Source organism: Pinus tabuliformis, chromosome 1_2 (genome assembly GCF_031772625.1).
Source record: "Pinus tabuliformis cultivar Carrire ecotype Pingquan chromosome 1_2, CPIR1, whole genome shotgun sequence".
Classification (NCBI taxonomy): domain Eukaryota; kingdom Viridiplantae; phylum Streptophyta; class Pinopsida; order Pinales; family Pinaceae; genus Pinus; species Pinus tabuliformis.
In genome coordinates, this window is record NC_142298.1 from 91,909,543 (window position 1) to 91,933,830 (window position 24,288).

Genomic DNA, 24,288 nt, shown 5'->3' on the forward strand with positions numbered 1-24,288 from the left:
TATGGCTAACCAATTCAACATCAGTTTCTCATTTAAAGATAATGACCAACATTTGACTGAGACCTCGTATTCCATTAAAATAATATTGTTTACTCCAAGACAACTATGGGAGGGGTGCATTGATGAGATATTCCTACAATATTTCTATGAAGCAGGGTATCCAAAATTCATGACTTGTGGTAAAGTTAACACGGACCTGGAGGAGAATGATTTGGAAGGACTCAGATTCCTAACATTTCAAGAAATGGAAGGAGAGTGAGATATTCAAGAGGGCCCTTCAACAGACGCCCCCCATTGGCTCCCAGTAAAGCCGTGGAAGAAAAACATTGGCTTAGAAGACAAACCTAAGATAGCGTCCATTGAGGATTATTGGGACGAGCAAAAAAAGTGGGAAAATTTTTATTTGTTGCTTGAATACGAAGACTTATTTCCAGTCTCCATTTCTAAACTGAAAGGGATAAAAGGGTACATTGGGGAAATGAAGATTATGCTACAGCCAGATGCATGACCAGTAAAGAATAGACTATACATGCTAAACTCGAGGGTAAAAGAGAAGGTCAAGAAAGAGATTGATGAGATGTTAGAAGCATGACTTATATTCCCAGTAGAGGAAGCAGAATGGATTAGCCCAATTGTAATACTAAATAAGAAGGATGCCATGGAAATCAAGGTCTGTGTAGTTTACAGGAGCTTAAACAATGCATGTGTATAAGAACCATTTCCAACATTGCAGGGAATGAAGGCTACTCTTTCACCGATGCATTCTCATGATATCATCAAGTTTGCATAGCAGAAGAAGATAAGAAGAAAACAACATTCACCATAGAATTGGGGTCCTATGCCTATCATGTCCTACCATTCGGTCTAAAAAATGCACCAGCTACTTTCTCCTGGATTGTTATAGATACCTTCAGAGATTACATTCAATAATTCTTAAAAGTATATATGGATGAATAAATAGTATACAACTTGCTAAAGAAACATACCAGTCTCCTTTGCATGATGTTTGAGTCGTGCAAACAACTGCAAATATCTTTAAATCTAAAAAAATGCATCTTTGCAATTCTGTTTGGAACATTACTAGGCCATATTGTTTGCAAGGATGACATTTACGTAGATCTTGCAAAAGTTGCAGTGATTGTAAATATGGATCCACCGAATATTCTGAAGCAACTGCGATCAACACTAGGCCACACCGGATATTATCACTGATTCATCTGCAACTATGCTATGATTACTACTCCCATGGAGAGATTGCTGAAGAAGACCAAAGCCTTCAAGTGGACAGAGGCTTGTCAAGTAGCATTGAACAAATTAAAGGAAAAAATAGTGAGCAATCCTATCCTTGTATATCTAGACTAGAATAAATAGTTCCATATATAGATTGACGTATTAGGAATTACACTAGGAGAAGTACTGGCGCAACCCAGAGAAGGAAACCTAGACCATCAAATTTACTTCGCTAGTAGGAAACTATCAACAACATAGAATAACTACACCACAATAGAAAGAGAAGCATTGGCCATGGTCTACTCATTGCAAAATTTCAGGCACTATCTACTAGTAGCACCATTCAAGTTCTTCACGGGCCATTCAACCTTAAAATATCTAGTAAACAAGCCAATCTTGGAAGGAAGGATCTATTGATGGTTGTTATTGTTTCAAGAGTTCACATTTGAAGTGGTTATCAAACCAAGAAGATTAAATATGGGACCAGAACACCTGTCAAGGTGGGAGTCAGGAGAAAATGGAGGACCTCTAGATGACCAACTGCCAGACACCAATTTGTTCTGAGTAGAGGCCATACCAGATTATCTAGAGGAGATTGCTAGCCTACTAGCAATAAGACACTGCCTGTAAGAATACACAACGACGCAAAAAAGAAACCAGGTAATAAGAGCAGCAAATTATCAACTAATTGTAGGACATGTATACAAGATGGGACATGATCAAGTTCCATGACACTGTCTCCTTGAACACGAGAGGCAAGATGTGTTGTGGGAATGGCGGTTTAGATTTGCGGGGGGCAATGTTGGGGGAAAAGCTACCACAAGGAGAAGACTACAAGATGGGTTGTGGTGGAATACCTTCCAAATGGATGCTAAGGAGTACGCAAAGAGTTGTGATATTTTTCATAGGGTTGGAAATCCATCGCATTGGGATGAATTGCCTTTACATCGGGTGCACACAGTGCAATTTTTTGAGAAATGGGCAGTAGACTTTATCGACCCAATTACGTCACCAGCACATCATTCCCATACCAGATATATCATCATAGCTATAGAGTACCTCACTCATTGGTCAAAGGCAGCACCAATCAAATATTGTACAACCAATACAACAACAACATTCATCTTTGAAAGCATAATATCAATATTTGGATGCCCGAAGAGCCTAACCAATGATCAAGGGGTTGATTTCTTTAATGAACCTGCTGCTTCTCTCATAAATAATTTTCTGATCCAACATCACAAGAGCAACCCCTACCATCCTCAAGACAATGGAATGGTCAAATCCTTCAATAAGATACTTGAGAAGTGTCTGACAAAGATTGTATCAACAAATAAAGATGACTGGGATGAGCAGATGGCAACAACATTATTGGCTTATAGAACAACGGTAAAGAGAACACACAAGAAAACATCGTTCCCACTTGTATATGGTTGAGAAGCAGTAGTATCAACAACATTCATTGTCCCCAACATTTTCATTTTTTAGGCAACTAAAATGATAGACGATGCATCCTTAAAATAGAGATTGGAAGAACTAATGGGGTTGGACGAATCAAGATTTTTAGCTGAATTCCACCAATCAGTTGAACAACGAAGACAGAAATCTTAGCATGAAAGGCACATCAAGAATAAAGCTTTCATGGTAGGAGATCATGTTCTACTATATGACAACAAATTTAAGAAATTCCCAGGAAAACTAAAAATGCATTGGTTGGGGCCTTTCATGGTTACGAAGATCAAAGAGTCTGGTGCGATAAAGCTAGCACATCTGATGGGATAATGTTACCAGGATGGGTTAAAAGTGCACGCCTAAATCCTTTCCACAAGTCCAAAGTCGTGTCATCAAAATTAAAGGGTCTCGAAGATGAGTCCACAAGTAGGTTTAGAGTTAATAATAAATAGTCAGTTGGATAGTTAGTTGCATATTCAGTTACATTCAATTTCTTTTGAATTTTTCTAGAAAATAAATAGCACTTGTGAGTTGGGTTACGGAAATAATTCCATGAAACCACAACCCACTTGTGGTCAGGGGGAAATAGTCACACGTTCTACAAGTCCTATCCATTGTACTACTAGCCTTTTCCAAAATAAGTAAGCAATAATACACCTGTCAGACAAATTTCCGTAAAATATTTTCCCGTTGGGGAAGAAATTAGCTAATAATTATCTGCCATTATGGAAAATTTATTAACAATGTGCCCCACTCTATCCTTTCCCATGCTACGTCATCCTAGTCAGATCCAGGTCAGTCGATGATGTCATAACATGATTAAGCTTTCATAGGGAAAGTTATTGTAGTAATTACTTACCAAGTCTAGTCAGAAACATCGTGTCAAATTTGATCTACTTAATTTGCATGGCTTTGCAATAAGTTACAGAGGTTCAAATGCAAGTAATAGAAGATCTCAAAACTTAGTCTGAGAACAAGAAGCAACATAGATGCAGAAACTATAAACCTTCGATAACAATATTCTGTAAGTGGTACAACAAGATGACAAAGGAAATTATCTCAGTCCCGGAGGATCGATTGGAGGAATGAATTACATCTTTAGAAAATATGTATGGAAATTATGACAAAGAAAAGTTAGAGGACAACGATCTCTCAGATTTTTTCCAATTCCCTGCTTTGAAACGACAAGTATATATAGAGGATGTTCCCAAGAGAGAGGACACCATGATAAAAAAAGTTAAATATGATTTCAGAGGCGTCCGGTGATCAACATTGATTAATATTAGAAATCTACTAGTCTTTGGTATCCAATTGGCTGCGATGCAATGTACTAAGGTCCTCATTGGCATGATGCATAGCCGATCACTGTGGCTGGACAAAGAATGCCCAATTCATGTCGATGATATCCAATGATTGAAAAGACTTTCAGCAGTAGGAAATACAATATTTTTCGCGTTCTAGGGAGGAACAAAGTGAGAAAAGAAGGAGCGAGACAAAGATTACTATGAAAAATATAAGACCAAGCGTAGAGGAAAGGGCGCAAAGATTGACCTCATCAGCAAGGAAGAAATAAAATTCATCTACTATATCATAGCAGAGAAGGCAATGAGACATTTTTCCTGGAATGAGTGTACCCTGGATGCATTATCGGTTGCAGAACACTGTTCAAAAGGGGAGTTGCTCAACTAGTCCGCCTTCCTCTTAAACAAACTCTTCGAAGATTGCGAAGAGATATATAAGAGAAGCACCAATTTTATATTTGGATATATATGTTGGAAATAGTGAGAGGGGGGTGAATCAATATTTATTTTCAATTGTTATTATTACCAATTTGGATTCTTCATAATTTAATCAAAGAAATGATTTTATTAATTATAGGAAAAGAATTGAATACAATAATTGATGAACCTTGACTAACACCAACTTTGACTTTGATGAGGCTCCGACCTATAGGGATTTGAACCTATCTTATCAAGGCACCAACTTTGAGTATAGGAGCACCAACTCTAAGGACATCAATCCTATGTTTGCGAAGCACCAATTTGGACTTTCCAAGGCACCAACCGTGTCAATTCTGAGGCACCAACCCCAAGGGCTCCAACCTTGTAGCTTTACTTTTTCAAGGTATGTTTGGTTTAATTTCACTACCCCAAAGTATTCTTCACTAAGCCTTGTTTATGTAGTCTTTACTGTTGAAAATGGCAACAAGAAATGCTAAAAATAGAAGTGTTAAAAATAACACTACTATAAATAGAAGTTTGGGTACCAGTGCTGGATTGAGCAAGAGGGAATGAAAAATGGAAGTGATAAAAATAGAATTCTATTTTTAGCAGTTCAGGATGGATTCCTATTTTATTTAGTCCCTGGACTAATATAGGAAGTAAAATTCGAATTTGAACTTAACAGCTGTTTGAAAAAATAAATTAATTCACCATGAGTTAATTAGTTGTGAAAAATCAAACATGAAGTCTCTGTGAGGACATGCAACAGTTTCTCCATTAATTGAGGAATTTATCCATCAGTTAAAGAGATAAGGATGAGTTCTAATTTGAGTAGTAATTAGTTGGCTCAGTTAACTAAGTCAAGTCTAGTTAGATTGATTTAAATAGTTTGTTTAAATTAAGTAAGTTCAGTTAGTTAATGCATGCTTGCATATAACTGTTGCTCTTCAAATAACTGAATATTCTCTCATACATAACTCATGCATGTCAGTTCAGATAGAGACCCAGTTGAGATCAGATGGAGGGACAATGTACTATCAGTTTCTAGGGTATTCCCTGGTGAATATTCCTTGCATGCAGAAGGATTTCTTTCCAAGAGAAATGCATTGTTACTTCTTCTTGTTTAGTGAGCGTGATGAGGCCAATTCACACATGTGGCTTCATTGGACCCCAAGAAAATTTGTGCAAAGAAATAGGGGCTTGGAGGACTTGATGAGGATATATAATTGTCTATTCAGTCTATGAGCTTCATTGTTTGATTGCAGAGAGAGCAAGATAGCTTTTGAGCTGATTCTTTTTGTAACTTGGACAAGATTTCCACTTGTATGAAAATAAAGAGTTGGGGTTTTAGGCTGATGCTTTCCCCTGGTTATTTCTTCTATGTTATGTGTAATTGATTTCTTCTTATCAGTTATATGTGTTCTATTGATCTTTCTCATATTTGATTAAGCTTCCGCATAATTGTTTGAAGAAGTAGATCAAGTATTTTGCTTTAGTATATTGCATTATTAGGTGATCTACAGGTGGGAATTTATACATGGTATCAGAGAGAAGGTGATCAAGGAAGAAAATTATACAAGAAGGGAGAAGTTGAAGTTTGTGATTCCTAAATATAGAAATCGAGTTCTTATCACATCTCTATTTCACCTGTGGCATTCAATGGTTTAAGACTCGAATATGCCCTTGATGGCAGTTCGAATTATATAGCCTGGAAGGATCGCATGGAAGCAGTACTAGAGGATAATGTTCTAAAGGACTTCACTGATCAAGAAGTCCCCAAGCCAAATGGTGCTACCGAATTGGATGAATGGAAGAAATGTGTGGCTAGAGCAAGGAGAATCCTTCTAGAGGGAGTTCGAGACCACATAGTCTCAAGTCTCCATGGGAAGGAGACATGGTTCTCAGTGTGGAAAACATTGAAAGATCTATATTAGAATAGCAGTGATCAGAGGAAGCTGGCAATCAAAGACAAGCTTCAAAAAATCAAGTGTGAAAAGGACAACACTATCTCTACGTATCTGGCCAAGCTCACCACATGCAGGGATGAGCTTGGAAGTGTAGGGATCGTGACAGCTGATGATGACATGGTGAGTCTTGCACTCCTCGGTCTTCCTAAGAGCTGGCATAACTACCAGGACTCAGTTAATGGAAGAGAGAAACTGCTAGATTGGGAACGACTTTGGTCAAATCTAATGTAGGAGGAGATAAGAAGAAGCACCAGAGATGGTTCTTCATCCATGGAGGATGAAGAAAATTTTGCCTTAGCGAGTAAGCTAAAGAAGGGGAAGGAGAAGGATTCTCATTCCAATTCGAGTTCTTCCCATGGTGGGAAGAAGTTTTACAAATCGAAAGTGTGATGTTTTCATTGTCATGAGGTGGGCCATTTTGCTACAATTTGTCCACTAAGGAAATACAAGAAGGGATCCGTGGAAGGATCTGAAGGTGAGGCATTGGCCTCATAGTTCGAGTTGGATTTCACACTATTCGCATGCATTGTTACATCCATGGTGTGATGTGGTTGGTTTCTTGACAGTGGAGCTTCTTTCCACATGACTGGTGACAAGAGTTTGTTCAATACCTTGGAGGAGAAAGATCTCCACATACTCATAGATATGGGTAATCATGAAAATTATAGTGTCTCAGGTGTAGGCACGATTGTTTTTCAGAGGGAGCATGGAGTTCGCATTACCTTAACCAATGTCAAGTATGTACCAGGACTGAAGAGAAATTTGGTGTCGATCGCGATGCTGGAAGACAGAGGCTATGATGTAGTCCTCAGTAAGGGAAAGGTTTTCCTTAGACACATCATCACTAGATAGGTGAATCAGATCGATTCATGAGTCAAGAACCTGTATCCTCTTGAGGTTCAAGATGCATGCAAAGCCTTGAGTAGTAAGGAAACTAATGGAGACTTGGTGGTTGAGAGGGTAGAGTACATTACCTCTCAACATGCAGCGCCAGAAGAAGTCTCAAATGATTGTGGAGAAGCCACAATTGGTGAAGTAGCTTTAGGAGGTTGTGGAGCAGCCACAACTGGAGAAGCCGAGTTGAGACCGAGTGGAGGCATCCACTCATGTAGAGACCTCCAGTAGTAGGAAATTTTGAGCCAAGTGGGTAGAGGGATCACATGCATCCATACCTCTAGGTAGGAGGTGGCGGGATGTGGAGTGATAGTCCCAAGAAGGCTAGAATAGGGGCAGGATCATTGAGGTACCCAACCTCTTTGATTAGACCTTGCTACGGGAGCCTCGACGAGGAGTAGTAGGACTATCTGAGTGGGTAGAGATAGATGTGGATGGAGCGGCAGAGAGAGCTACAGTGCAGGAGTCCCAAGACAACGTAGAGCTAGCAGGTTGTAACAATGCGAGAAGCACAGGAGTGTTGCACCAGTGCAGGATGGCACAGAGAAGTGTGAAATGGTGCGAGATGCATGGAGTGTTGCAGCAACTCAGAGGTCAAAGATGGAGCACTTGTCAGCAGCAGATGGAGCTTCAACATTAGAGTGTGTTTCTATCCCAACGGAGAGGTCATTTGGGAGTTTTTTTTGTTTCTAGAGTTGTTGGAGCAACCACATTTGGTAGGAGTGTTGCATGCAGAACATTCCAAAGGTACAAGAATGGGATCGAGTTGAAGCCTTTCTTGTTGAGAGGGAGTGTTGAAAATGGCAACAAGAAATGCTCAAAATAGAAGTGCTAAAAATAACACTTCTATAAATAGCAGTTTGTGTGCCATCGCTGGATTGAGCAAGAGGGAATGAAAAATGGAAGTGCTAAAAATAGAATTCTATTTTTAGCAGTTCAGTATGGATTCCTATTTTAGTTAGTCCCTGGACAAATATAGGAAGTAAATTTCGAATTTGAACTTAATAGCTATTTGAAAATAAATTAATTAATTCACCATGAGTTAATTAGTTGTGAAAAATCAAACATGAAGTCTATGTGAGGACATGCAACAATTTCTCCATTAATTGAGGAATTTATCCATCAGTTAAAGAGATAAGGATGAGTTCTAATTTGAGTAGTAATTAGTTGGATCAGTTAACTGAGTCAAGTCCAGTTAGATTGATTTAAACAGTTTGTTTAAATTAAGTTTAGTTAGTTAATGCATGCTTTCATATAACTGCTGCTCTTCAGATAAATGAATATTCTCTCATACATAGCTCATGCATGTCAGTTCAGACAGAGACCCAGTTGAGATCAGATGGAGGGATAATGTACTATCAGTTGCTAGGATATTCCTTGGTGAATATTCCTTACATGTAGAAGGATTTCTTTCCAAGAGAATTGCGTTGTTACTTCTTCTTGTTCAATGAGTGTGATGAGGCCAATTCACACATGTGGCTTCACTAGACCCTAAGAAAAATTGCAGAAAGAAATAGGGGCTTGGAGGACTTGATGAGGATATATACTTGTCTATTCAGTCTATGAGCTTCATTATTTGATTGCAGAGAGAGCATGATAGCTTTTGAGATGATTTTTTTGTAACTTGGACAAGATTTCCACTTGTATGATAATACAGAGTTGGGGTTTTAGGCTGATGCTTTCCCCTGGTTATTTCTTCTGTGTTATGCGTGATTGATTTCTTCTTATTAGTTATATGTGTTCTATTGATTTTTCTCATATTCGATTATGCTTTCACATAATTGTTTGTAGAAGTAGATCAAGTATTTTGCTTTAGTATATTGCATTATCAAGTGATCTGTAGGTGGGAATTTCTACATTTGCAACAATGTAGGAATTTACAGGGTAAGAACTTCTATAGATTCATTATAGGTTCGAGCCTTTCAAAGATTAACTCAGTCAAAGAATTTATTTCCTGCTCAATCCTTGGCTTCCTTCTTTTCCTGCTGGACCTTCGGTTTTCTTCTTTTCCATTCGACCTTCAGCTTCCTTTCCTTTGTCCCTCCAAGTTCACGATTTCTGGACTATCTCTTCTTATCTGTGACAGATACCTGATCCCCTACTTGAAGTGAAATGCTTTAACTTTTATATATATATATATATATGAGTTTCAACAATAACCAAGAAGAAACATTCATTGAAGGAGAGACCGACTTATGAGGTTGCACATTAAAAATATATCGGAGGGGCCTTTTTTTAATATTCATCCAATTATAACATAGATTTGTTATTTACGGAAACCACATGGGAGAGGCTATACCCACATTGGAGGTCCCACATGCCACGTTATTTCTTTAATCAATCGCAACTTCATGAGAACGCAACACATGCTCTATCTTTCGATATAACATTGCCAATGCCCCTACTTCTGATGGAGTGGATGCGATATTTAGTTAATTGTTTTTGACAAATCGGTTGGGTCTACAACTCTATCACAATAAAAGGTTTTACACATCATCCCTTTGAAACCTGTGATTCAACGAATGCGATATTACATTAAGTCATGTTATAGTAGTGTAGTCAGGTCTGTAATATACATTGTAATCGTAGGTTTAATTGGCACTTTCCTTTAAGAATTGTGGTACATAACTCCCAACGCCACGAACACGATAATACAATAAACGTATTTCGATAGTCCTATTGTTACAGATCCATTTGGGCACGTCACTCCCATCATCTACATCAGTGTTTTAGGGCTCATCAAACCCTAATTTTAGTTGCTACATGCCCTAAACAAGTCAACCTTTTGAATACCTCTTTCCAAGACAATTTCATGGCCTAAAGACATCCTGAAATGACCTCTAGAGGGACCAACACAGGTAGGCCCATGCAAGGGTGCACTGCAGAGCAGTTAAGTCCATGCCAAGCTGCTCTACAGAGACCTGCACTGGGTGAATTTGAGTGAATTTTTCATAAGGTTTGGGGAATATTCTTATCTTCTAGAGCCTTCTAGAAGATTCCCACACTTATCATCTCCTATGAGCTCGAAAATGGATGAGGAATGAGTTAAGGCACCTCTTGTGCTCTCATCCCTTCCTCCATGGAACTAATTCTAAGTATGGAAGGCCATTCAATACCCTCATTGATGACAAAACCTCCTCCATCATCCTATAAAGTGAACACTCATCTAAGTGATCAGGGGTTGGACTTTGATGAATTGTAAGGAGATAATGTTAGTTTGAGAATTGAGACTATTCTAAGTGTCATTATGCTGCCGAAATGTCATGCTTATGATCTGATGTGGATGGAACTAAAGTTGGAGGAGTGACTTCGAATCAGGCTTCACGGTTGTAATTCTTCCTGCTATTCAATAAAGTATTTACACCTTTTTCCATATGATTATCTTGATATGTGATGCTTATATGTGTGAATGTATCTAATTCCATTTACTTGTAATCAATAGATATTTTGCTTTGATTGGTTCTTTGTCTTCTGTTGATGTTTACAGGTACTTCTCAGGCGTGTTAAGTACAGGAAGGAGCGACAGGAATGATACAAAGGGGAAAAAGAAAAGAAAAAGTACAAGTAGGTACTCTTACTCTCTTTGTCTTATCTATTGTTTATAAAAAAGGTTAAAGTTATTTAAACTGTTGTTCTATATATGGCTACTTATCTACGAAATTAGTATTTATCCATAGATACCAAATTCTTCATAAAAAATTGGTGACTCCGATGGGGAATGATCATTATTCCAAGTAGCTTATCCACATCCTAGGAAACTCTAGCAGGCCTTACTTTCTTTCATTGATTGTATTTTAGCTTTGTTGAAGTGAATTTTTGTCAAAAACTGTGTTTAGTTACCTCTTGAAATGGCTTACTGTCATTGATGTAGGCTTGTGAGGGATACAATGTGCTGCAGAGCACCCTTGGCTTAGGGACAATGCTCTGAAGTGCACTGTCTCCCATTCAGGGCTGCATGGATCCTTGTTGGGACATTTTTCCACCTTTGGATAGGTTTTTTCACCAAATTTCTTTTGTTTGATAACTTGTTGAATGATCAATGAGTGTCATGTCTCTGAAATCAAGATTGTATCTCCTTTTCTACCCCTACTTTGTCTTTGATTGTTAGTGTTTCTTAAATTATTTTTTTATCACTACCAATTAATTGTCAAAGTTAGATTATAGTCGATTGATCTTTGTTCAAAAGAAAGTGTCGTAAAAGTCTTATTTTCTTTCAAAACAGAACTATCGTAAATTCTTCGTTCTTGCAAAAGATTGATTGATTATATGTGCATTAGTTTCTTTTTTGTTCATCATAACATTAAGGGAATCGAAAAGAAAAACTTGCATTGTGCATTGAAAGAGTTTGTGTGTGCTCATAGGAATAGTTTAGGGAAATTGCATTAGATTGTGTTCGTTGTTCTTTGATTACAAGAATCTGATTTCTCTATCCCTACTAGCTAAGATTTTCATTGTCAAAATTGAATTAAAAGAATGCTTATCATATTAGTTGCATTCTAAGAATTGAAAATACATCACGTGGTGAACCTTGAAAGGCAAATTCTTAATCAATATCAACTTAAAATTAACATCAATTAACCTAATGGAGCATTGTCATTTAATGCAAAACATTTAGAGGTTATAGGCTAGAGACGTGTTCTGGCATCATAAAACATAGTAGCTGCCGCTAACTTGTCTCCAATACATCCTGAGTGTGATATCTCATTCCATGTACATGAGTATATCATAGCTCATCCACGTACCTTTGGGTATATAGGGCGGTGTTACCGGTGGTATCAGAGCTAATGCCGGGGAGCTGGTGCTGGTGAACTAAATCAAGGAGCTGGTTCTACAAAGACCGAATGCTTGAAAGGAAGTTCAAGTTTGCAAGTGACAGGTGGAATACCAGGGTGATTCAGGTGAATGGTGAAACAAGTTTAGCAGAGGTGAAGCTTTGTGCTTGGGCCAAGATGAAAAACAAGGCATGGCAGGTTTGGAAGAATGTGAAGGGAAGCTCTTGCTTACCTTATACAGGTTGAAGCGGATGAAAGAAGAGAATCCCCGAATTTGAGAGAAACTTGAAGTCTTGGAAAAGAATGTTGAAGATGAACTTCTTCAACTTGGTTGGACAATGGAGCAAGATGAAGTTGTAGATTGTGTTGACAAGAAAGAGGAAGCTGTGATGATTGAGGATGTTGCAGATGTGACAACGATGGAGGATGAGCTTGAGATTGATCAAGTTGGACCAGGATCGTGCAATTTGTAGACATGGATGGATGAGGATACTCCCATGGAGGAACCTCATGATGATGATGATGATGATGTAAGTACTATTTATACTTGTGTTTCAATTGAGCATTTGGTAGATGAACCGTATGCAGGGAAGGTCAAAATCAATTTGCCGATGCAAGGGAGCATCTTACCATGGATGTGTATGATGAGACCTTGTATGGAGAAGCAAGGATTGTTGATTGTTGCAGGACTTGTTGGGGTTGTTTGTGACCTTATGATAGAAGGTGCAAAGGCCCATGACAATGGAGGAACATGATGATCATTGTGGAGGATTGGGTCATGCTTTAGCCATATGGAGAATTGGCTAAGTGCCCGGCATGACTCATGGACAAATTGGAGAAGGGCACAAACTTGAGTTGCTTGGGTGAACTTCTCATGGCCGAGACCAGGAGCAAGTCTTGGTGGAACCTTTAGTGGGGGAGCTATGATGGAGAGACTCATGTGATGATGATATGGTTGGGTGACTGAGTTCACTAGACCAGATTTGCTGACTTGGATGAGGATGATCAATTGTTGTGATGGGTCTACTTGGTTGGACTACATGGGCACCTTAGTCATGGACATCAAGTTGGAGACATGGAGCTTTGCAGTCTTATGCAGGGAAATTATGCAGGAGCACTTGTAGAGGTGTCACTTATGATCATCGAATGAGGAGTGCTAAGGCAGGGATGTTATGCAAGTGGATTTGCTGGTGTGACATGGAGATGTTTTACTTATGAGCCGATGGAGAGGTTGTGCACTCTTATACAACAAGGCCATGGAATTGGATGGAGTTGTGAGCAGACTATGGAGAATTCCTACTACATGGAGACCTGAGGCATCCTAGAGAGACCTTTGGGCCAAGACTTTTGTGCTTGCTGAGATGTTGGTTGGAGATGACTCATGGAGCTCATGATGACATGAGATTGTTGTGACTTTTGGGGACTTCATATATGGTGGATTTAGAGGATTTGATACATTGAGGAGCTAAGGTTAGAGACTTTGATGCAGAATGGGATGCATACTTTCAAGTACATGTATGGGTGTGGCTTGAAAGAGTGAATTGATGAGGAGGATCGATATGAGACACTTTGGAGTGATGGAGTTATAACGATGATGATGCCTTGGTGGCAACACTTGGGCATGGGTTGAGCCGGGACTCAACCACTTTTGACACATGGGAGCTGATTGATCTATGATCATGGGTAGCACATGGATAGATGAGATAGGGGTATACTTGTTTCTATGATAGACTTGAGGGATGGCACATTACAGATATGATGGAGGTATCTTCATGGACCTGGATGTGGCACATCGAGAGTTGGAGTTTGAGGATCTCTTCACATTGAGGAGATGGATGTTTTGCAGATGGATGATGTTGGGATAGATGCAACTGATTTCATGCAGCACATTGACACCCAACATCATGGACAACATGTTGCAGATGAGATGAGGGATATTTCATGGACCTGAGCATGGCTTACACCTATATGGAGATGGATCCTTGATCGAGTTGAGGATGTTCTGAGAAATGACTGATGGTGGCATGAGGATGTGCATTCTCATGGTTTGGGCATGACAGTTGGATTAGCTACCCAACTAGTTCGAATCATGAGGGGATCCAGTGTACAGAGATGTGTTAGCATTTGTTAGAGTATCATGAAAATAGTTCACACAAGGACAACACATGATGAGGTCGACACGATATGTTGCAGGAAACATGTAGCTTGAGATGGAGGGGCCAGCCTTCCATGATGGGGAGAAACATGTGGAGATTGTGATAGGGTGGTTGATGGTCATGGATTGAGATGATTTCCGATGTATGACATACCGATGGGGTGTATGCCTTGGTATGGATAGCTTGGTGACAGATGGTTGCTGGGACAAGATATTGTCGAGGACAACAATGACTTCAAGTAGGGGAGGATGTAAGGACCTGCGGTCCGTGCGATGGGCAGGGCGACTCCACCGTGCGAAGGACGTGCGAAATGCAAAATAAAACAACCAAGAGATGAGTTTATATGATGTTGGGCGAGTTGAGAGGGCGGTCCCACAAGTTGGGCGGGTTGATCCTCCACTCAGGCGAAGGCAACATGTTGAGCGAGTCGGCTTGGGCGTTGGGCGTGGGTCGGCCAAGTGACATAACCCGCCACCCGCCCGTATATATTGGTGGAGCGTTTGAGGAGATGAGCCATCATCATTCGACCAACACAAGTTCGAACAAGGAGTTCTGCGGTGTGTGGATGTGCCCACACGATGGGTGGAACTCAAGTGAAAAAATCATTCAGAAAAGTCAGGTGAGAAACTCAGGTGAAAAAACTCGTGCAGGAAACTCATGCAGAAAACTCAGGCGAGGGCGAACTCGGGCGAGGTCGTTCAGGTAGAAAAATCAAGTGAGGTCGTCGGGCAAAAAACTTGGGTGAGGTCATTCAGGCGAACCGGGCAAGGTCATCAGGTGGCACGGGCGAGGTCATTTAGGCGAGATAGGTGAGGTCGTCAGGCGACCCGGGTGAAGTTATTCAGGCGAACCGGGTGAGGTCGTCGGGCGACCCAGGTGAAGTTGTGTGGCGACTCGGGTGAAGTTGTTTGGGTGAACGAGTTTAGGTGAACGGGTGGACATGCAGACAGACGGCTAGGTGAGGGCGTGCTGTGCATGCCGAAAAGAAGAATCGTGTGGATGGACGACCCGAATAGGGCACACCGTGCACGATGAAATGGTGGAAATGGTGAAGTGTTGGAGTTGTGAACGGAGGTGTGACTCATGCGGAGGCGCCTGTGTGTGGCGACTTGGTTACGACGAGGTGCGCCCAAGTTGGGCAAATGACATGATCATGCGACGAGGTGAACGAAGGGTTGGTGAGCCATGTGGTGACCATGCGGACGCGCCGACGAGCTAGGAAACCGTTTGTCAAAAGTTGGAAATTTGGCTAAGTGTAAATTTGGGGTTTCCCAAGATTTAACATCTACTTATAAAAGAAGATTATATATATTGATTCGGGCAGACTCATATTGCAGGGAGTTGCCCCTCCGTTATAGACATTTTTGGCACTGCAACCCCAAGCATAAAATGTCCATAAACCAAGGGCTCCTAAGTCCCTAAAAGTGTTGTTCCAACCCCTAAAGGAACAAGGTCAACTGATTACAGCTTCTCCCAGAAGTTCTCCATGAAAAACTACTCAGAACTAGTCAAAACAGGATCATTTCACCTGCTCCATAGGCAAAGTGCGTTGCATCTCACCTAAGTACACTCAGTGGGTGCGTTGCATTTCAAAAAGCCCTTCTATGGGGTGCGATGGGCGAGAAGAGACAAATGGCAGTGTCAATCCATGAGGTGGAGAAGCATGGAATCTTCTAGAAACTTCTCCTGTGACACTTGCCTCTCTAAATTCGACCAAGGATGTGTAAGAGATCCTCAATCTCCAAGTGGAAGCAAGAACTATCAGAGGGAAGACACTAATCAAATCACAAGCTGACTCATCTCCATTACAGATATCTATATATGGATCCCTCATCCCAGAGATTCGGAGGTTGGAATTTTGCATCTTGTAAGGAATTGTTGTTGGTTTCTTGAGGCAACATCATAGTGTTGGGTGATCTAAGCTTTGCATGAGGTGAAGAAGGGCTTACTTGCTGAGAGGATGATGCTGGGTCAGAACAACTGGTTATAACTCTCTTGGCTCTTTCTTGATTATCAATAAAGCTATTCAAGTTTTCCTCCATACTCTTGTGTAATCTATGTTTTGTGCATTTGTATGGTCAATTTACATCTGATCCTAGATTGTTTATGATAATAGATCCATGTTCTCGTATAGTGTTATGCTGCTTTGATTCTATAGGTACTCTGTAAAGCTGGGTATACAAGGAAGCAAGTAGCAAAGGACTATCAGAAGAGAGAGGAATCGAGCAAGGAACCTAGCGCAAGACAGAGGTTGGTCTCCTTTATTCTTCTCTCATCTATCTTTCATAAAGGAAAACGGAAGTAGTTTTACTTTGTTTGTTTCTAAGGTAGCTACCACGCCTTAGTGGGATTAGAAGTTCTGCATAGACACGTTTCCATGTAACAAAATGGCGACTCCACTGGGGAGCAACTAGGTTGTTTGTCTATCTTCATTTGTTTACTTTATAAACTTACAGATGGAGCCTGAAGTCGAGCCAGGTAGCTTTCCAACTGCATTTGCTGTGCAAATGCAAAGTAGATAAATTCTACTTCATTCAATCTCCAGGTTTTGTTTATGAATTAAATAACTGATTTACAAACTCTCTAATTGCCCTTGTGGTAGCTCTAGTAACCTCCTTAGATCTACCCCTATTGTTGATTTACTGATTACCACTTGCTCGGCCAAAATCCCTGAACTGAACTGCAAACTGTGACCCACAACCCAAGCAAAGTCTCGTCCTTGGCCCAGCGCACTCTCTGTTCTGTGAATCTCAAATTCAGCGCACCTCCCGAGTGTAGTAGGTGCGCTGCATTTCAGATTCACTGTGTTACACGTGCGCTGATCAGACTCGACATTGTTCCTAAATTTTGGTTTCTGTTCACTCTTTTCAGATCTATTCAAGAATTTTGCTGCCTGTAGTTAGCACACCTCTATTTGAAACCCCTTTCCTTGCTGTTAGTCTGCCTCCATTGTGCAAATAACTGTAAAAAAAATTTTTATTTGTTGAGTCATTTTCAGTTCTCCTTTGCAAAAAGTAACGTAATTGTACTGTCGTTTCTTGATTTGAAAGTGTCACAAGTGTCGTTTTCAGTCATAGAAGAGAGTCTGATTGCTCTTAATAGTCGATTACCCTGTTACTACTGTATTTGATCTGAATTAGTAGTTTTTCTAGTGTCGAAAGCAAGTTTTCATTTCCAAATCACAAAGTGTCATCATTGTCTTCATTTTGATTTTGAAAAGAAACTTGTTAGTAATTGTCATTTTGAAAGATAATTCAGATTTGCGCATTAGCTTTCTTTCTATCATTCACATATTAAGAAGGCTGAAAACAAATACATGCATGTGCATTTGCATTTAGACTGTTTGATTGGTTTGATTTAGGACAGTGCATATAGTGTGTGCTCTTTGCTCTTTGTTGAAAGAATATTGTTTCTCTTTCCTTAGTAGCTAGGATTTTCATTGCACAAAGAAGATAAAAACACTGTTTATCATCTTAGATTGCATTTTAGGAACTGTACATCCACATCACGTGGTGAACCTGAAAGGCAAATTTCTTAAGCAAGATCAACTATAAAATAAATTTAATGAATCTAACAACGCTTTGGAACCTAACGCACAACATCTAGAAGTCTAGGCTAGAGACGTATTTCGGCGTCGTAAAGCCTGGTAACTGTTGTTCTCACTGTTGGTTGGGTGATTCCTCCACTTTGAGACGATAAGTGCCAGTACGGACTTGTGCTCCCACGTACCGTCGAGTATATTTTGGGAGACCACAATAGGCTTAATCCTTTATCCATAGGAAGCCGTGTCTGCCGTCCTATCGATCGCAATTCATTGAACACAACATTCGGGAAGATTGACTGCCGTACCGTAAAAAGCATTCTGCAGTTTTGCGATTGGTTTGGTAATCCCTCTGCCTAGATTTCCAGAGCAGTCCCTTTCGTTCCTTTTCAGACTCCTTAACAGAAAAGGTCCATCTGAGCACTTGTCACTTCAGGCTCATTAAAAATTGAAGGCAACTAGAGTCATCTTTTGTTTTTTCTCAACTCTTTAAAATTGAAAAAATAGGTTGTGTCAAAGCGTCTAAAATTCATCTAATTCGGAAACATACTTCCCCTTGATTTTTAGTTGATCGAGTAATCTGCAATCGTGGAAGAAAGTCAATTGAAACCCCGTCGTTCGTGGAGGCTTACAAGTCAACCGTCTTTGTCCTCGGAATCGAAACTATTACGGACAAAGCGAACTTGTTTAATCGGTTCCAAATCTCCTGGTAAAGTTAGAACAAGTGCTCCAACAACATCAGAGACTCCGGTTACTCCAAACATTTCTGGTATCCCTGCCTTTACAGAAGAAGTTCAGCAACCACCGAAGGATAGTAGTACTGATCCTAGCCTGAGGGTAAACACTTGTGTTACTGAACCAGTTCCATCTACAACCGGTTCGGAGAGTGTTGTCCCCCAAACATCGGTCGCTGTAGATTCCATACCTTCTTCGGCACCAGAAATATTTTACAGACCTGACGGTCTACCTCTTCCACCTAGTCTGAATGCTATAGAAGAGATTGTCGAGGATCCTCCATCTAGTACTCCATCGCAATGGGGTCGGGATCACTCTGTATCCTTCTTCGTCAGAAATTAGTCTACCGCCAGCGGAAGCTCCTGTAGAATCGCTAGGTAATCTTTTGGATAGACTAGAAATGTCCGAACAACCATCGACATCAAGGACTGTGTCGACCGACACAGCGACGACAGAACTTCCTGCTATCACTCCAACAATGTTCGTCGGTATACCATCTGTCCCAACTAGCTCTCAATCGCTAGAAGGGGCCCACTCAGGGGCTATTTTGACAGTATGGTCCGTCCCTGTTTGTTCATCCGGAATAGTATCCAGAAACTCTTATGTTGAGTCTCAACAAATTGATCCTTCAGGATGTCAATTTGGGCAGTCCGGTCCTCAAGGACAGACCATTCCTTTAAGTACCAGATTACCGCCGTATGGGGGGCAGTATACCCTTTCATTGTCTCCTCCGAGAGGATAGCCATACGGGAGTTCACAACAAAATTTAGGTTATGCTGGAATTACATCTAGCGGTTGGGTACCAATACTACCTCAACAACCAAGAGTTGTATATTCGATGCAACAATGTTTACCTATGTCACATATACCAACTACACCAGCTATTGTGACAGTGTCGCAAGTACAAGCGCTGCCTGTTGTATGCCAACCTTAGGTTTCTCATGTTTTAATGCAACAACCTCTTGACCCTGGGACTCAACCACAATCACCGACTGGTGGAATGACACAGGCCCAAACGGGTACAATTACCCCTCATCTTGGTCAAACAATTAGTATCGGGCAACAACACATGGCTTCACAACCATGGCTAGTGCAATACCAACAACTGCAATTCCAACAAGTATACCAAGGGTTTGAGCAACAAATCTTTGCAAATAGTGGGCAGCTGTATATTCTAAACGGTCAAAATCAACCATTCTACAATGGTTATGCCCACCAGCCTTACCAAAGTTAACAGCATCAAATGCATTATGCTGGTATGCAAAGACCAACTGCTCAGGCGATTCCATCTTATCCTGGGTATGCTTCACCTAACCTGAATCAACAGTTACCCTTCATGGCAACTTTAGACTTACCGGATCTAAATCGGTTAACAAATGATCCAATTGCTTACGCCCCTTGGTGGCCAACGATTCCACATAAACTTCCGTCAGATATTCCTAAATTTAATGGAAATCTGGGTGAAGATCCATCGAATCATGTGATGACCTTTCATCTGTGGTGTTCATCAAACACCCTAAACGATGATTCGATTAGGCTTCGCCTTTTTTCAGAGGATGTTAATTGGTCCGGCAGCAAAATGGTATATCGAATTGCCCAGAGCTTCGTTTGACAACTTCAGTACCCTAGCCACAACCTTTTAAACCCATTTTCAGTTACCGATAAGGTACGAAACGGGAACGGAACTTCTTACCAATTTCAAACAAACAATGGCCACTCACATATCTGATCATATACATGAGTGGCGACGTCGTCGTAGAATGGTAAAAACATATGTTCCTGATCAGCTTTTAGCTGAATGGTTTATTAAGTCTTTGTTACCTTCCATTATAGAAGATGTGGCAAAATGGGGAGTCGTCACCGAAGAGCAAGTGATTACTCGTGCACAATATTTAGACTTGATTTACACTCAGTCTGGCACGCTCTACGATAAAATACCTGACACTCCCAGACCGGAATTCTCAGTCCCTCCTCCTAAATCAAACAATGAATCTCATGCCGGCGATGGCGTGATTGGCACAACAGACATGAAATCGACAAAGGCTACATCTAAAAAGGCCCATAAGATTTCCAGTCAAAATGCAAAAGAAGAACTTCTTCCCTCGGAAGTAAATGTCGTCTCGACAGATAAAGGCAAAGAAACCAAGCAACTAGGAGGCAAGAAGAAAAACAAAGGGAAGAAGAAGAAACAGGAGGAATCATCACCTGAAAAATCTTCTACAAACCCTTCTGGAAATAGGAAACCAAAAAATCCATGCTTTATATGCGATGAGGATCATTGGACAGCAGATTGTCCACACAGAGCTGAGCTTAAAAAATTCTTCAAGAATTCAAAAACCTCGGCAGTATTAACTGATCCGTTTCTGAATCCAGGAACAAATCTGGTTGACAGTGGAAATGCTTCCCCGTCTCAAGTGTTGATGTTGTCGGTTTCCAAACAGCAAAATGATGCTTTGATATCGACAAGGAACAAAGATTACGGGAATCCATAGTTGTCGAACAACAAGGATAAAGATCAACCTAGTAGTTCGACAACAACTTCGACAGAAGTTGCACCGCCCATCATTCCTGAGTTGACAATAAAACCGCCAAAGGGAGTAGTACACAAGTCGACATTTAATCCTCATGCTAGAGCAGCACAACATTATAATATAGTGGAAGATCTGGCCCAATCGCCATCTGCTATGTTGACACTTGAGGTACTGCAAAATTGCCCATCCCAAAGGCAGGCTTTATTATCAGCCATCGGTGGGATAGACCCAAAGGATTCCAATCTTGTGTCCTTTAATCATAAAGGATATGATCCTCAGTTACTAGCTCAACTAGCTTTCCTCGTTCAAGTGAAAGCCCTCAACAAAACCGTTCACCGAACAATTATTGATGAGGGGGCATCTACATGTATTATGTCGATGAGTTGCTGGAAAACCTTAGGATATCCAACCTTGTCACGATCTTCGATGACATTAAAAGCATTCGACGGACGAACATATACCCCATATGGTATTCTAATAAACTTGCAGGTTGAACTAGGAGGGAAAACAGTAGAAATAGATGTTGAAGTAATCGACGGAAACCTTGATTACAACATCCTACTAGGAAGACCATGGATATATGCTATGGCTACTGTTGTGCCGACCTATTTTAGGAAGATTGCATTTCCATTTCAAGGAGGGATTACAATCGTCGATCAACAAAACTTCCTCCCCAATGGTTCTCAAGTTACGGGAAGCATTCCAATGATCCATGGAAGCCCCCATTCACTTCAAAATATCGGAGTAGGCCTACTAAAAGACCCTATATTAATGGGAACTTTTGCCCTTCCACCTCCAATAAATCTGGCGGAAGTAGCATCGGTAGGAACCTGCAATATGATATCTTCGATTGAAAAGATCTCAGAAAACGATATAAACATGGATCATACGCAGGTATTGCCTCCAAGCCCAACGAAAATATTGCATTGTAGCAATCAATTTTCCTAGCATGGGAGGCAAACCCAAATCAACGCTCATCAAGCGTTTGGATAGATAGGTCTAAGGAATATGGCACCCCTTCAGATCCTTGGTCGCAAGTGCATTACATCGACGAAGGAATTGTTCAATCAATGGTAATTGAAGGGGCACCATGGGAAGATTACCACCATCGTTCCCTTCTTCCGGATTGTGAATAAGATACTCCTGATGACCTTCATCATCCTTCAGTTTTTGATTTCCTATCAAATACTGTAAACACTGTGGATTCCGAGCGAAACTTGTCCAACATTCAAAAGACTATTGCCATAAATATCTCGACCAAAACAGATGTTTTAGAGAATATTTATGTTGGCAAATGTTGTTCTCTTTCAGAACTGGAAATATATAACTCTCTTTTTCATGAATCTAGAGATGTCTTCACTTGGTTATATAATGAAATTCCAGGCATTGACTCGAGTATCGTTGAACACGAAATCAAGATGTATCCAGATGTCAAACCAATACGACAACGGCTACGGCAGGTGCACCCCAAGAAAGCCGCTACCATCAAGGCAGAAGTTGAAAAACTTCTCCATGCTAGTTTCATTTACCCAGTTCCTCTAACCGATTGGGTATCGAACATTGTTCCTGTTATGAAAAAACAAGGAACAATTAGAGTGTGCGTCGAAGGGATGTAAATCAAGCTTGTCCAAAAGAAAACTACCCTACACCCTTCATTGACCAGATAATTGATGAAAGCGCTGGATGTGAAATCTTTTCATTTACGGATGGATTCTCCGGGTATAATCAAATAAATATCCGCCCACAGAACCAGTCAAAGACTGCATTTATTTGTCCGTGGGGCACATTCACATATTGAAAATTACCCTTTGGTTTAAAGAACGGAGGGGCAACATTTCAGAGGGCAATGAATTATGCCTTCCATGACATCAAAAACATCGTTCAACCATATCTTGAAGACCTTCTGGCTCATTCGCGAAAGCGGACTGATCATCCGCATCATTTAAGAGCGATATTTCTAAGTTGCCGACACTACAAGATAAGACTCAATCCACAAAAATGTGTGTTCTGTGTTAGTTCTGGTCGTTTACTTGGCTTTGTAGTCTCGAAGGATGGGATTCGTCTCGACCCATGTAAGGTTCAGGCAATCATAAATTTGCCTCCACCTTCTAATTTGCTTCATATTCAGAAACTCCAAGGGAAAGAAAACTTTCTGAGGAGGTTCATTCCAAATTACGCCGAACTTTCTAAAGGTTATACACATCTATTGAAAAAAGAAGTGCCCTTCATCTGGGATCAGGTTGCGCAAGCTTCCTTTAATGCTTTAAAAGAATCCCTAATGAAAGCATCATTAATGTATGCTCCCAATTATCAAAAAGACTTTAACCTGTATCTGGCTGCAGTGGATACAACCATCGCAATGGTTTTAGTTCAAGAAGACAACGGAATTGAACATCCTATATATTATTTGAGTAAGAACTTAAATGATACAGAAAGAAAATATTGTTATGTTGAAAAGCTAGTGCTAGCAGCAATTCAAGCGATACAAAGATTTCGACACTATGTCCTCTTTCGAAAAAACTACCATTCTATCAGATTGCAACCCCATGACTTACATATTGTCGCGACATTTGCTGGGGGCAAATATTCAAAATGGATAGCAATTCTACAAGAGTTTGATCTGGAATTTGTAAATTCCAAGTCAAAGAAAGCCCTGGTTTTCACAGAATTATTATGCGATCTCCCATTGTCGTCCAACGATGAAACATCCGAAGAAACAATCATGGATGAATCTTTGTTTCTGAGATCATCAAGCAATCTGTGGTATGGAGATATAATCATTTATCTCCAAACCCAAAAATATAGGACTAATACCTCCCACTCCAAACAAAAACGTATTCGATACCAATCAAAAGACTACATGATCGTCGGTGATACACTTTACCGTCGCGATGTTGATACAGTTCTGAGGAGGTGCCTCACTCATGAGGAGGCAGAAAAAGTCCTGAATGATTGCCATTTAGGCGCGTGTGGGGGGCATCAATCCGGTTACTCTACAGCGCAATTTTTTTTATGAACAAGATACTTCTAGCCAACAATGTTCAAAGATTGCATAACCACAGTCAGAAGTTGCCATGCCTGTCAAATTTTCGATAGCAAAACCAGAAGACCACACGCACCTCTGCAGCCAATAGTTGCTAGTGGGCCATTCGCCAAATGGGGCATCGATTTCATGACATGTAACCCCACCTCGACCGGGGGGCATGGGTATATCATAGTCGCAGTTGACTATTTTACCAAATGGGCCGAGGCGATGCCTACATTAGATAACAATGGTGAAACAGCTGCC